Genomic DNA, 14,835 nt, shown 5'->3' with positions numbered 1-14,835 from the left:
AAATATATCATAGATATAGACTCATTATTAAGAAGGCATTATTCCCAAATTGCTCTAAAGATTCAATGCAACCCCAATCAAAACTGTAGCACATTCTTTTGCAGTAATTGATAAATATTCTACAATTCATAAAGAAAGGCAAGGTAACTGAGACAGTCAACGCATTTTGAAAAAGAGCAAAGTTGGAAGATTTACACTATCTAAATCAAGACTAATTATAAAAAATCAGTAATCAAAAATGTATGGTATTGGCATAATGATAGAGAAATAGGCCGGGCGCGGTGGCTCACACCTGTAATCCCAGCACTTTGGGAGACTGAGGTGGGTGGATCACGAGGTCAGGGGATCGAGACCATCCTGGCTAACACAGTGAAACCCCGTCTCTACTAAAAATACAAAAAATTAGCCGGGGGTCATGGTGGGCTCCTTAGTACCAGCTACTCGGGAGGCTGAGGCAGGAGAATGGCGTGAACCTGGGAGGCGGAGCTTGCAGTGAACTGAGATCGCGCCACTGCACTCCAGCCTGGGAGGCAGAGTGAGACTCCGTCTCAAAAAAAAAAGAGAGAGAGAGAAATAAATGGAATAGAATCCAAAAACAGAACCACACATACAGGATCAAATGATTTTCCATAAAGGCATGAAGGCAAAACCAAACCAAAAATAATAATCTTTTCAACAAATGATGCAGGAACAAATGAATATTCACATGCAAAAAGAAAACATTTTTTAAAAAATTAATTTGGATCCATACCTCAAAATTATCTCAAAACAGACGACAGAACTAAATGTAAAACTCAAAAATTATAGAATTTCTAGAGAAAAACACACGGAAATCTTTTTGACCCTGGGGTGGGAAAAGACATCTTAGATACAATACCAAAAGCACAATCCACCAAACATTTTTTAATGGTATATTATACTTAAGTAAAATTTTAAAACTTTTACTCTGCAAAAGGCACTGTTGAGATACACTGCAGACTGTAAGAAAATATTTGCATATCGCAAATGCAACAAAGGACTTGTATCCAGAATACATAAAGAACTTTCAAAGTCAACAATAAGGAAAATGACACAATTTTTTTTTAAAAAAAGGACAAACGATTTGAACAGTCACTTCACCAAAGTAGATATAAAGGTGGCATATTAGATGAAAAAATGCTCTACATCTTTAGCCATTAGAAAAATGTGAATTAAAGCCATGATGAGAAACCATGATTTACCTGTTAGGCTGTCTAAAATAAAAGGCATCAACAATACAAAGAGCTGACAAGAACGGGAACAACTGAAATTCTCATACACTACTGGTGTAAATGCAAAATTATAAAGCCATTCTGGGAAAATTTTGCAGTTTTTTACAAAGACATAATTATAGTTACCAAATGACTGATCTAGCAACCCCACTGTTCAGCCATATACCCTACAGAATTAGCAATATGTTCACAGCAAAACCTGCACACAGGCTGGGAGCAGTGACTCACACCTGTAATCCCAGCACTTTGGGAGGCTGAGGCGGGTGGATCACCTGAGGTCAGGAGACCAGCCTGACCAATATTGTCAAATCCCATCTCTACTACAAATACAAAAATTAGCCAGGCATGGTGGTGTGTGCCTGTAGACTCAGCCACTCGGGAGTCTGAGGCAGGAGAAATGCTTGAACCCCGGAGGTGGAGGTTGCAGTGAGCCAAGATCGCGCCACTGCACTCCAGCCTGGGCGCCAGAGCGAGACTCAGTGCCAAAAACAAAAAAACAAAACAAAACAAAAAAAACCATCCGGCACACACAGGCAGCGTTATTCACAATCATCAAAAACTGTGAAATATTCAGATGTTCTTCCATGGGCAAATGGATACACCAACTGTAGTACACCCATATACTGGAACAGTACACAGCAATAAAAATAGTGAACTACTAATATATGCAACAACACAGACCTATCTCCAAAGCATTACAGTGAGTGAGAGAAGTCAGTATAAGTTCATTCATATGACACTCTGCAAAAGTACAGGGATAACGAATAGATCCAGGGTTTCCAGGGGCTAGAAGTGTGAGGAAGGTTAAGAAAGTGTGAGAGGCCAGGCGCGGTGGCTCACGCCTGTAATCCCTGCACTTTGGGAGGCCGAGGCGGGCAGATCACGAGGTCAGGAGATCGAGACCATCCTGGCTAACACGGTGAAACCCCGTCTCTACTAAAATACAAAAAATTAGCCGGGCGCAGTGGCGGGCGCCTGTAGTCCCAGCTACTCGGGAGGCTGAGGCAGGAGAATGGCGCAAATCTGGGAGGTGGAGCTTGCAGTGAGCCGAGATCGCGCCACTGCACTCCAGCCTGGGCGACAGAGTGAAGACTCCGCCTCAAAAAAAAAAAAAGAAAAAAAAAAAAGAAAGTGTGAGAGAGTTTTTGGAGGAGATGGAGCTCTATGGTATCCTAATTGTGTGGTGTTATGTGAAACTCCAGTAGTGCCCCCATCAGCATTTGCTTTCTGTGGTTTCAGTCACCCATGATAAACCGTGGTCTGAAAACATTCAATTGAGAATTCCAGAAACAGTTCCTGAATTTTACATTGTGCCCCATTCTGATTACCATGCTGAAATCTCGTGCCGTCCCTCCTGGGACATGCATCATTCCTTTGTGCACCACGTCCCCTCTGGAGGTACTATGTGCCCATCAGTAACTCCGCCATCTTAGTTACCAGCTGGACGGTCACAGCATTGCAGCACTTGCATTCAAGTCCCCCATATTTTACTTACTAACACCCCCAAAGTGCTGGTGATGTTGGCATATTGCTATAATTGTTCTATTTTATTATTAGTTTTTGTTGTTGATCTCTCAGTGTGTCTAACTTATAAAGTAACCTTTATCATAGGTATGTATGCATAGGAAAAACCATAGTGTATATATAGGGTTCAGTACTACCCAGTTTCAGGCACCCACCGGGGCCTTGAAACATACCTTTCATGGATAAGGACAGAGTATTGTATACACATCTTAACTCTCACAAAAAAGTGCAGCAAAAATTATTCAGTTTTGCTACACGTAAATCAAAAAATATATATAATATATAAAAATATAAATACAATAAAAACAAAGAAATGCCATTAATTTCTGGGTAGATACTAATGTTTGCTGAAGGTGCTAACACAGGCAGGACTCTTTAAACTTTGTTTAAAGCTGATTTTTATCAAGTTTTAAAGACCTTAAAAAATAAGCCCTTAAAAAATAAAAAATTATCTGGAATAATTAGGTCTACAAGGAAATTGCAATTACCAGTCGCCATCAAGGGGGTAAGAAAGGTTTATTAGCTGGGCGCGGTGGCTCACGCCTGTAATCCCAGCACTTTGGGAGGCCAAGGTAGGCGGATCACCTGAGGTCGGGAGGTCGGGAGTTTGAGACCAGCCTGACCCACATGGAGAAACCGTATCTCTACTAAAAATACAAAATTAGCCGGGCTTGGTGGCGCATGCCTCTAATCCCAGCTACTTGGGAAGGCTGAGGCAAGAGAATCGCTTGAACCTGGGAGGTGGAGGTTGTGGTGGGCTGAGATCGCACTATTGCGCTCCAGCCTGGACAACAAGAGCGAAACTCCGTCAAAAAAAAAAAAAAAAAGAAAGAAAGAAAGAAAGAAAGGTTTATTTACATGGCTAGCGGGGCTATACAGTGGTTCAACTACTTCAGAGAAAAAACAGGCAATGTATAGTAAAGTAGACGTATGGATACCTTGCAAGCCAGCATTTCCATTTCTAGACTACATATATATGCAATGTTTTTCAAATTGCTGGTCAAATCTACTCACATTGAATTCTGGGTTCCTAATCAGCATTTTAAAAAAAGAGTAAGGAACAGAAAACATCAGCATATGGTTTCATGTGTTTATAAACTATTGGTGGAGATTTTTTAAAGTCTGAAAGTCTCTGGTCTAGAGACTTTAAGAGGTGCACATGGAAGGACAGCATGTTGCTCAGTTTTCTGTTTCGGCTTGGCTAGACTCTAGTAGCCAGTTATTTAATCAAACATTAATCTAGGTGTTGCTGTGAAAAGTATTTAGTAGATATGGTTAACATCTATAATCACTTGATTACCCTCCATAATGTGAGCGGGCCTTATCCAGTTCACCGGAAGGTCGTAAGAGCAGAAATTGAGATTTTTCCAGAAGTTGAGACTGAGGCCCTAACTCCTTCCTATAGGCCTGCTCTACAGATTTCAGACTTGTCAGGCCCCTACAACTACATAAACCAATTCCTTAAAATAAATCTCTGAATATATGTATACATAGATACACCCATACATATTCTAGTAGTTCTGTTTATCTGAAAGAACCCTATCTACATAGTAACATAGATAGTTACTACAGAATTGTCTACAGGACCAAAATAGAGGAAAATCTTTAAAATACATCAACAGGGGCTGGGCGTGGTGGCTCATGCCTGTAATCCCAGCACTTGGGGAGGCTGCAGCGGGTGGATTACCAGAGGTCGGGAATTCCAGACCAGCTTGATCAACATGGAGAAACCCTGTCTCTACTAAAAACACAAAATTAGCCAGGCATGGTGGCGCACGCCTGTAATCTCTGCTACTAGGGAGGCTGAGGCAGGAGAATCACTTGAACCCGGGAGGCGGAGGTTGCGGTGAGCCGAGATCATGTCATTGCACTCCAGCCTGGGCAACAAGAGCAAAACTCTGTCTCAAAAAAAAAAAAAAAAAAAAAATCAACAGGGATTGGATAAACCGTGGTATGTGACTTCAAGGGAATTAAATACAGAAAACAAAATCAGATCTACAGCTATCAACCAGTCTGAACAGAAAAAGCAAGTTAAAGGAAATGTATAATATCATAACTTGAATGTTGAAAATATAAAATTGGTACTATCAGTTATAGGGAACATTTAAAGAATAAGATGTGTACAATGAAGATATTCTTAAAACCAGATTAACAGGCATTTAAAGAGAGAAAGATCTTGCCTTGTAACATTATAATATTTCACTGTTCTTTGCAAATCCCAGTGCTAAGCAGACAAATACTATTTTGTGTACATTGCTTGTATATATCCAAAACTTTAAGAATCACAGAGAAATCCTTCACTGTATGATTTGATGCTACCTGTGTTCAAATTTAAAATCATCTAGTCCAACAGTAAGGAAAATACTCTTCTAGTATATTTTCAGTTCTACTCTGAAACTCTGAGCTATTTCTCACTCTACAATGTCATATTTTACTTGTCAACTGTTTGGAAGCACAACAGCAACTTACAGGGTATGAGGGTTCCAATTTCTCCACATCCTCACCAACACTTGTTATTATCTGACTTTTTGATTCTAGCTAGCAGGTGTGAAGTAGTCTCTAACTGTGGTTTTGATTTACATTTCCCTGAATAAAGAGGTTGAGCATATTGGTTGTTTATTGGCCATCTGAGTATCTTCCCTGGAGAAATGTCTATTCTGCTCTTTTGCCTGTTTTATGTTGGGAATATAAAATGGTGCCATTCCTCAAAAGATTATCATATAACCCAGAAAATCCACTCCGAGGTATACAGCCCAAAGAAATAAAAACATATGTCCACATAATAATTTGTATATAAATTTTCATAGCAGCATTACTCAACAGCTAAAAGATAGAAACAACCCAAATGCCCATCAACTGATGATTGAATAAAAAAAATGCAGTATGTCTATCACAGAACATTATACTGCCAAGAAAAGGAATAAAATACTAACACATGCTCAGCATGAAATTTGAAAACACTATGCTAAGTAAAAGCAGTCACATGCACAAAAATCCAGTCTATTGTATGATTTTATTTACATGAACCATCCAGACAGAAAGATTAGTGATTGCCATAGGCTGTGGGGCATTTGGAAATAACAGGGAGCCACTGCTAACAGGTACAGCATTTCCTTATGGGATGATAAGAATGTTTTAAATTTGATTTGTGGTGAGAGCTGCACAACTGAATGTACCGAAAGCCACTGGATCTTGCATATTTTAAATAAGTGAACTGCATGTTTTGTTAATTTTATCGTAGTAAAGCTGTTATTTTAAAAGCAAGGCTACTCAGGAGGCTGAGGTGGAAGGATCAGCTGAGGCCAGAATTTCAAGGCCAGTCTGAGCAACACAGTGAGACCCTATCTCTACAAGTTTTTAAAAGTTAGCCAGGTATGGTGGTGAGCACCTGTAGTCCCAGCTACTTGGGAGGGTGAGGCTAGAGGATTGCTTGGGCCCAAGAGTTCAAGGATGCAGTGAGCTATGATCACCCTGAGGCACTCTAGCCTGAGCAACAGGGAGAGATCCTGTCTCTTTAAAACAAACAAACAAAACACAGAAACTAACTGGAAAGATTAGACAGGTTACTCCATGGCCATTAGAACACCTGCTTAGGTTCTCATAGCACCCTCTCCCCTACACCCTAAAAAATCACGTTAGATCTGTGGAGTGGAGGGGAAGAGGGAGTTGTTTTTCTACCATTCAGGGTCATATCCTCAATGACCGAAGTCAGAACAGAAAGATGAAGACAAGAAAGAGAATGGCCAAATGGATAAACACAGAAGGGGCAGCAAAAACAATCAGAACTGAAATAAATGGTGAATATGCTTTTCTTGCTATCAATGATTATAAGATAGGGCTGGGCACGGTGGCTCACACCTGTAATCCCAGCACTTTGGGAGGCCAAGATGGGTGGATCACCTGAGGTCAGGAGTTCAAGACCAGCCTGGACAACATGGTGAAATCCCATCTCTACTAAAAATACAAAAATTAGCCAGGAGTGGTGGCAGGCGCCTGTAATCCCAGCTACTTGGGAGGCTGAGGCACGAGAATCGCTTGAACCCAGGAGGCAGAGGTTGCAATGAGCTGAGGTCACGCCACTGCACTCCAGCCTGGGGTACAAAGCAAGGCTCTGTCTCAAAAAAAAAAAAAAAAAAAAAAAGGTAAATTCTTATTCCTAAATGTATGAACTGGCCACCCATACTTTCACTATATCCTAAGATGTTAAGCATGAGTAAATTTAACTTAATTATGTTAGGGACCAAAAAACATTTTGTGACTCCAAAATTGTTTGCTTCTGATGTTGGGTAATCAAAAAGATACAAATCAAAGGGAATGGCAAGAGTACATATGATTACTATCGCTATAACAGTTACATATACTTACTATGTGCTAGGCACTGTGTACTTTGACAGGCCTCAATTCATTTCAATCTTACAACAATCCATTTTACAGATGAGAAAATTAAAGCACAGAGAGACAAAGCAAGCTGCCCAACATCACGCTTATGAGCAGTGAAGCTGAGAGTCGAAGCTTAAGGAAGAGGGATGAAAACAGCAGAAGCCAGAGTTGGTGGTGTTAACCATTATGCTACACAGCCTAGATTTTAAAGAACATTTTTCCTCCTCATGATATCCATTAAGTATTTTAGCACTTAAGCTACATGGCTTAAGAATTCTCAACTGACAACAGTTCACGCTCTATAAAATGAGGAAGTCAGAAGCAACTTTGGTATTTAAATACCAAACTATCTTTTTCTTTTTTTTCTGAGACCGAGTTTCACTCTTGTTGCCCAGGCTGGAGTGCAATGGCGCGATCTCGGCTCACTGCTACCTCTGCCTCCCGGGATCAAGCGATTCTCCTGCCTCAGCATCCCAAGTAACTAGGATTACAGGCATGTGCCACCACGTCCAGCTAATTTTGTATTTTTAGTAGAGACGGGGTTTCTCCACATTGGTCAGGCTGGTCTCAAACTCCCGACCTCAGGTGATCTGCCAGCCTCGGCCTCTCAAAGTGCTGGGATTACATTAAATATCTGTATCTTTCTACAAAGCATATACCTACTGTCTGGTTCTCTCTTCTCTAATCACTTCCTTTTTAAATGCTAAAAGTTTACATTGGAACAAATAGGCCCATAATTTCCAATCACCAGCTCTCTGGAATTAAAATCTATAATAAATATAAGCATGTTATAAAATCCTTAAAAACTCAAATCTCATGTTCTCCTGAATTTATGGGAAAACATTTTTCCTCTCAAAGATTAGCAATTTCACAAAAATTTAAAAGCTAAACAGATTTTTTTAGTTGAAGATTTTTTCCTCCATAATAAATGCTCTATTCACTTGCTTTTTAAAAACAGAAACTTTTTTTAAAAACTTATATCGCAGTTGGTTAACGAGGGGTATGTATACTCCCACTAGACTCCCACCCCCAAAAAGGAGAGGGACTGTAAAAAATAAAAAGGCAGGCAAGAACAAAGCTGGACAGGGAGAGAAGACAGACAGAAAGGGCTTCAGCAGTTAGCTGAGGTAGAAACTATCATGCCACAACTGACATACACATAACCAGTTACCATTGCTTATTTTGTATTGTATTACCCAGTAAATACCCAACTAGATAGATAATTCCTTGGTAACAAAGAATCCATTCTTCATTCTTGTACTGCCACTATTTACCTGACCTGAAGTAGCGCTATTTGGTCAATTGATTTCATAGGTCTTCAGCTGTCTTGAGTCTTAATTTTAGCAAGATTCATTCTCATTAGCATCACCACAACAGTAATTGCATCACCACAGCAGTAACTATCCTCAGAAGAAATGTTCTAAACATGTATAGTGTGTTCTGTCTTTCGGGATAGTGTTTCACATCTCCAGGGGGAGCAGAAGAGAAGATGTGATGCAGAGGAACTAAACGGCCACATGAATGGTAGTAAGAGATTTTAACAAAAGTTTACGTTTCCCCATGTTTTCTCTACCACTATTTTAAACATCAGGGTTCCCTGGGTTCCTCTTTTTCATCTGGTATTAATTACTCTTCCTATGCCATTAACACCTAACACTGCAAATTTCTCAAACCACATTTATTATGGTAATGACCTCTAAATCTGTATCTCAAGACAGAATACACATATAAGGCAAGAACAACTCAAAAAGCATCCTGACACAGCTTATCGCCCTCTCATTCACCCTTACCACTATCAACAAGAAGCTGTTTCTTCTTGTTTATCTAAAAAAATTAACACTATCACTTGTATAGTCACCAACTCCCAGCGATAAGGCTGCAAGTCATCTTGGAGTCCCCTCATCTGCTACTAGCACTCGAGCACACACACTCTGCAAAACCCACTGAGCCCCATCCACTAATCCCTTCAATTTTTCTCAAATCCATCGCTCTCCAACCCTTCCGCCATTAACCTTCAGTTTCCAACTTCACAGTTTCTCATCTCGTCCTGTCTTTTTTTTTTTTGAGAGGGAGTCTCGCGCTGTCGCCCAGGCTGGAGTGCAGTGGCCGGATCTCAGCTCACTGCAAGCTCCGCCTCCCGGGTTTGCGCCATTCTCCTGCCTCAGCCTCCCGAGTAGCTGGGACTACAGGTGCCCGCCACCTCGCCCGGCTATTTTTTTGTATTTTTTAGTAGAGATGGGGTTTCACTGTGTTAGCCAGGATGGTCTCAATCTCCTGACCGCGTGATCCGCCCGTCTCGGCCTCCCAAAGTGCTGGGATTACAGGCTTGAGCCACTGCGCCCGGCCATATTAACTATTACTATGTGCCAGTAACTGGGCTAACCACTTCACCTATCTGTCACATAACATGCACCAAAAAACCCTATGAGATAAGAACTGTTGTAGTCCACATTTGAAAAGAGGAGTTAAGTCACTTGCACTTAGATCCTAACACTGGTCAGGATCAGAGCTCACATCTGGGACTCAGTCCCATAGTGGACCTGAATCTGATTATAACCACTTTGTTGTTGAGTGATGATGAACAAGCTACTTAGCTTCACTAATCCTAAAGAAAAATGGAGAGGATAATGCCTACCTTGCATGGGTTTCTATGAGGATTAGAAAGGCCACCTATTAAGTAAGTACCTGGTACATACAGATGCTCCTCAGCTTACAACAGTGTTAGTCCTGACAAATGCATCACAAATTGAAAATATTTTACTCCAAAAACGCACTTAATACACCTAACCCAATGGGCATCATAGCCTAGTCTACCTTAAATATGCTCAGAACACTTACATTAGCCTGTAGTTGGGCAAGGCCATCTAACAAAGACTGTTTTATTATAAAAAAAAAAAAAAAAAAGTGTTGAGGCCAGGTGCGGTGGCTCATACCTGTAATCCCAGCACTTTGGGAGGCTGAGGTGGGTGGATTACCTGAGGTCAGGAGTTTGAGACCAGCCTGACCAACATGGAGAAACACCATCTGTACTAAAAATACAGAATTAGTCGGGCATGATGGTGCATGCCTGTAATCTCAGCTACTTGGGAAGCTGAGGCAGAAAAATCACTTGAATCTGGTAGGCAGAGGTTTCAGTGAGATTGCACCACTGCATTCCAGCCTGGGCAACAAGAGTGAAACTCTGTCTCCAAAAAAAAAAAAAAAAAAAAGCGCTGAATATCTCATGTAAGGATATCACACCACATACTGCTAGCCAAGGAAAAGATCAAAATTCAAAATACAGTTTCTACTGAATGTGTAGCACTTTTGTACCATCTTAAAGTTGAAAAATCCAGCCGGGTGTGGTGGCTCGTGCCTGTAATCGCAGCACTTTGGGAGGTGGAGGCAGGAGGATCACCAGGTCAGGAGACCGAGACCATCCTGGCTAACACAGTGAAACCCCATCTCTACTAAAAATACAAAAAATTAGCCGGGCGTGGTGGCGGGCGCCTGTAGTCCCAGCTACTCGGGAGGCTGAGGCAGGAGAATGGCGTGAACCTGGGAGGCGGAGCTTGCAGTGAGCTGAGATCGCGCCACTGCACTCCAGCTTGGGCGACAGAGCGAGACTGCGTCTCAAAAAAAAAAAAAAAAAAAAGGTTGAAAAATCCTAAGTTGACCATTTAAGTCAAGAACTGTCTGTACTTAATACTTGATCAATAATAGCAATTATTATTTCCTTTCTCCTCTATTATTTGACATCTTTCAGACCTTGGTACCTTCAGTGTCTAGCATATTATTAAGTACTTCATAAATGTTAAGTAAATTAATATGCATAACATAGGTTAGGTAAACAATTAATGAAAAATTTTAGAAATTTTTCTAAATTACATTGTTCTATTCCCTTTCCTTCAACACAGCAATCCAGACTGACAAGTTTGAGAACCAAGTAGGCTGGGCAGCAACTCATGTAGCCCTGATCTCTGGAATGCCACCCACTCCCTCTCTTCTTGTACCTTTCTTTATAATAGCACTCTACCCTTTAAGGGCATAAACTCTATTCCCATGGGTAGGTTATTTCAAAAATACTATGATTTGCAATATTACAAGCTGACAAAAATAAATGAATAATTTCCCTTAGAACTGGCTCAAGGCCAGGCATGGTGGCTCACACCTGTAATCCCAGCACTTTGGGAAGCTGAGGTGGGTAGATCATTTGAGGTCAAGAGTTTAAGAACAGCCTGGCCAACATGGTGAAAACCTGGCTCTACTAAAAATGCCAAAAAAAAAAACCCCAGCTGTGGTGGCTCACACCTATAATTCCAGCTACTCGAGAGGCTACTGGAGAGGCTGAGGCATGAGAATCACTTGAACCAAGGAGGCAGAGGTTGACATGAGCCAAGATTGCACCACTGCATTCCAGCCTGGGTGATATAGTGAGACTCTGTCTCAAAAAATAAAAATAAATAATAGAACTGGCTCAATCACTGTTCAGTAATCTGAGTTCAGCTAAAGCCTAATCTATGTCCCTTTTCTGATTCCCCAAGAAGGAAGTCAGATGCTAATCAAATGCTACTGAAGTTAATTCTGCACTAGAAACTGCAATTGTATAGTCAGTTTCTAACTAATAACATCTTATCTTCTCTCATTCTCTTGGACTCACAGGTGTCTTGGACTGGGAATCAATTTTCTCTAAGAGGAACCACAAACACTTTTCTTCCATGTTATCAATATAACAAGCTTATCATTTACCACCAATGTAATTTAGCCACATATGATCCTCAAACCAAAACAAAGACAAAACACTTCAGAGACCAATTAATTTCACAGTGAAATGTTTTAGGCTCAGGTTTCTCCTATTTCTCCTAACACTGTCCTATCAGTAATGTAACACACTAATCAGAATGGACAAGGCTGTATTGACATTTCACCACCAAGCAATTCAAGAGAAACAAAAGCCCTGAAGCTACAGTCTGACTGATGGTCAGGCACCACAATCTTAAGAAATACAGAGGGCCCAGATTATCCTATAACACAATTATTCCCAACATCACCATGACCCAAAGAAAACTTCTAACTACTGTACCACCAGCTAAGGACACACCTTTACACTAATGTTGTAAGAGTTCCTGGGCCGGGCGCGGTGGCTCAAGCCTGTAATCCCAGCACTTTGGGAGGCCGAGACGGGCGGATCACAAGGTCAGGAGATCGAGACCATCCTGGCGAACACGGTGAAACCCCGTCTCTACTAAAAAATACAAAAAAACTAGCCGGGCGAGGTGGCGGGCGCCTGTAGTCCCAGCTACTCCGGAGGCTGAGGCAGGAGAATGGCGGGAACCCGGGAGGCGGAGCTTGCAGTGAGCTGAGATCCGGCCACAGCACTCCAGCCTGGGTGACAGAGCAAGACTCCGTCTCAAAAAAAAAAAAAAAAAAAAAAAAGAGTTCCTTATAAAAGGTTGAGTTAGGAAAAAAGACAATATGGAATTCTTTGCAAAAGTCTGGCAAAACAGGATGTTAGAAGGGAACACAGAAACCCTGTCCAGTAAAAATGATGAGAGAAGTTGCATTAGTGTGTTTTCACAATGCTGATAAAGATATACCAGAGACTGGGCAATTTACAAAACAAAGAGTAAGTTTAACTGGATTTAACAGTTCCGTGTGGCTGGGGAAGCCTCACAGTCAAGGCATAGGGCAAGGAGGAGCAAGTAAGGTCTTACATGGATGGCAGCAGGCAGAGAGGAGCACTTGTGCAGGGAAACTCCCCTTTGTAAAACGATCAGATATCTCGTGAGACTCATTCACTATCAAGAGAAAAGCACAGGAAAGAGCTGGCCTCATGATTCAATTATCTACCACCTGGTCCCTCCTACAACATGTGGGAGTTATGGGAGCTACAAGGTAAGATTTGGGTAGGGACACAGAGCCAAACCGTATCATAAGTGTACTGTACATAAGTTCAGGCTTTCTGAAGGGTAGTTTGGCAAAGTTTACCCAAGCCTCCAGCAATTTATCCCAAAAGAAAATATTCATAAAGCTATGCAAAAACTTACCTACAAAGTTATTCATCAAATGCTGCTGAAAACAGCAATAAATTGGAAAGAACTCAAATGTCCAACATAATCTCATAATCTGGTACAACCGTATTGTGGAAACTGTACACATTAAAAGCTACAGAGCCCTTTTCACAAGATGGCACCAAAAGCAAAGAAGGAAGCTCCTGCCCCTCCTAAAGCCAAAGCCAAAGCCAAAGCAAAGGCTTTGAAGGCCAAGAAGGCAGTGTTGAAAGGCATCCACAGCTGAAAAAAAAAGATCCACACATCACGCACTTTCCAGCAGCCCAAAACACTGCAACTCCAGGGGTAGCCCAAATATCCTCAGAAGAGCGCCCCCAGGAGAAACAAGCTTGACCACTACACTACCATCAAGTTGCCGCCGACTACTGAGTCTGCCATGAAGAAGAGAGACGACAACAACACACCTGTGTTCACTGTGGATGTTAAAGCCAACAAGCGCCAGATCAAACAGGCTGTGAAGAAGCTCTGTGACCCTGATGTGGCCATGGTCAACTCCCTGATTCAGCCTGATGGGGAGAAGGAGGCATACGTTCAACCAGCTCCTGATTATGATGCTTGGGATGTTGCCAACAAAACTGGGATCATCTAAACTGAGTCCAGCTGGCTAATTCTAAATATATGTATATCTTTTCACCAGAAAAATAAAAATAAAAAGTTGCAGAACTATGTACATTTAATGACTTGGGAAAACCATACGTAAAGTACAACATGCAAATGACAACAAAGTGCTGCATACTACAGAATCACCTAATCTAACAACTCACAGGCAGGGCGCACTGCCCACGCCTGGAAATCCCAGTACTTGGAGAGGCCAAGGCTGGAGGGTTGCTTGAGGTCAGGAATTTGAGACCAGCCTGGGCAACAAAGTGAGACCCTGTCACTACAAAAAATAAAAAAAATAGCGAGGCATTGTGGCTCACACTTGTAGTTCCAGCTACTTGGGTTGCTGAGGTGGGTGAACTCCTTGAGTCCAGGGGTTCAAGGCTGCAGTGAGCCATGATCGTGCCACTGCAATACAGCCTGGGCAACAGAGCAAGACTCTGCCTCAAAACAAACAAAAACTCATATCCAATTCAAATTATGTTTCCATAAGCATAACTACATATGCTATAGGTGAAGTAGGATAAGACTATATCCTACTTCACCTACAGATATGCCTGTCCTGTTCTGAAGGAACTCCCTCTGCTCACCTCTAATGACAGACCTAATATTCTAGGAAATACTTTCCCCCACTGCTTTTCCTAAAGCACTTAATACATAATTACACTGTTGACTAAATTTTTCTTACTGAGAAACTATTTCTTCCCTCTGAGTCTTACAAGGTTTTGAAATGCTGAGAACAGAAAGTCACTGACATACTGTAGTTTCATGAAAGAGGATGGAATTACTACCTATCTTTTGGTGAAACTAGAAACAGAGCACTATCAGTCAGGTTTTTTAAAGCCCACATAATTATAAGTGACTTTTCTTTCTTTCTTTTTTGAGACAAGTTCTCACCCGGCTGCCCAGGCTGGAGTGCAGCGGTACAATCTCGACTCACTGCAACCTCCGCCTCCTGGGCTGAGGCAATCCTCCCACCTCGGCCTCCCAAGTAGCTAGGACTACACACCCAGCTTGTTTTTTGTACTTTT

The 14,835-nt window shown here is 41.5% G+C and overlaps 1 protein-coding gene and 1 pseudogene across 1 annotated transcript in view; one reads left to right on the top strand and one right to left on the bottom strand.

Moving 5' to 3' along the window:
• Window positions 1-14,835, bottom strand: part of RCOR1 (REST corepressor 1) — a 134,541-nt gene that overhangs the window by 55,287 nt on the left and 64,419 nt on the right. The window lies entirely within an intron of this gene.
• On the top strand, window positions 13,320-13,793 carry LOC112628988 (annotated as a pseudogene).

Source organism: Theropithecus gelada, chromosome 7b, assembly GCF_003255815.1.
Source record: "Theropithecus gelada isolate Dixy chromosome 7b, Tgel_1.0, whole genome shotgun sequence".
NCBI classification, from domain to species: domain Eukaryota; kingdom Metazoa; phylum Chordata; class Mammalia; order Primates; family Cercopithecidae; genus Theropithecus; species Theropithecus gelada.
This window is presented reverse-complemented; position numbering and strand designations above follow the sequence as displayed.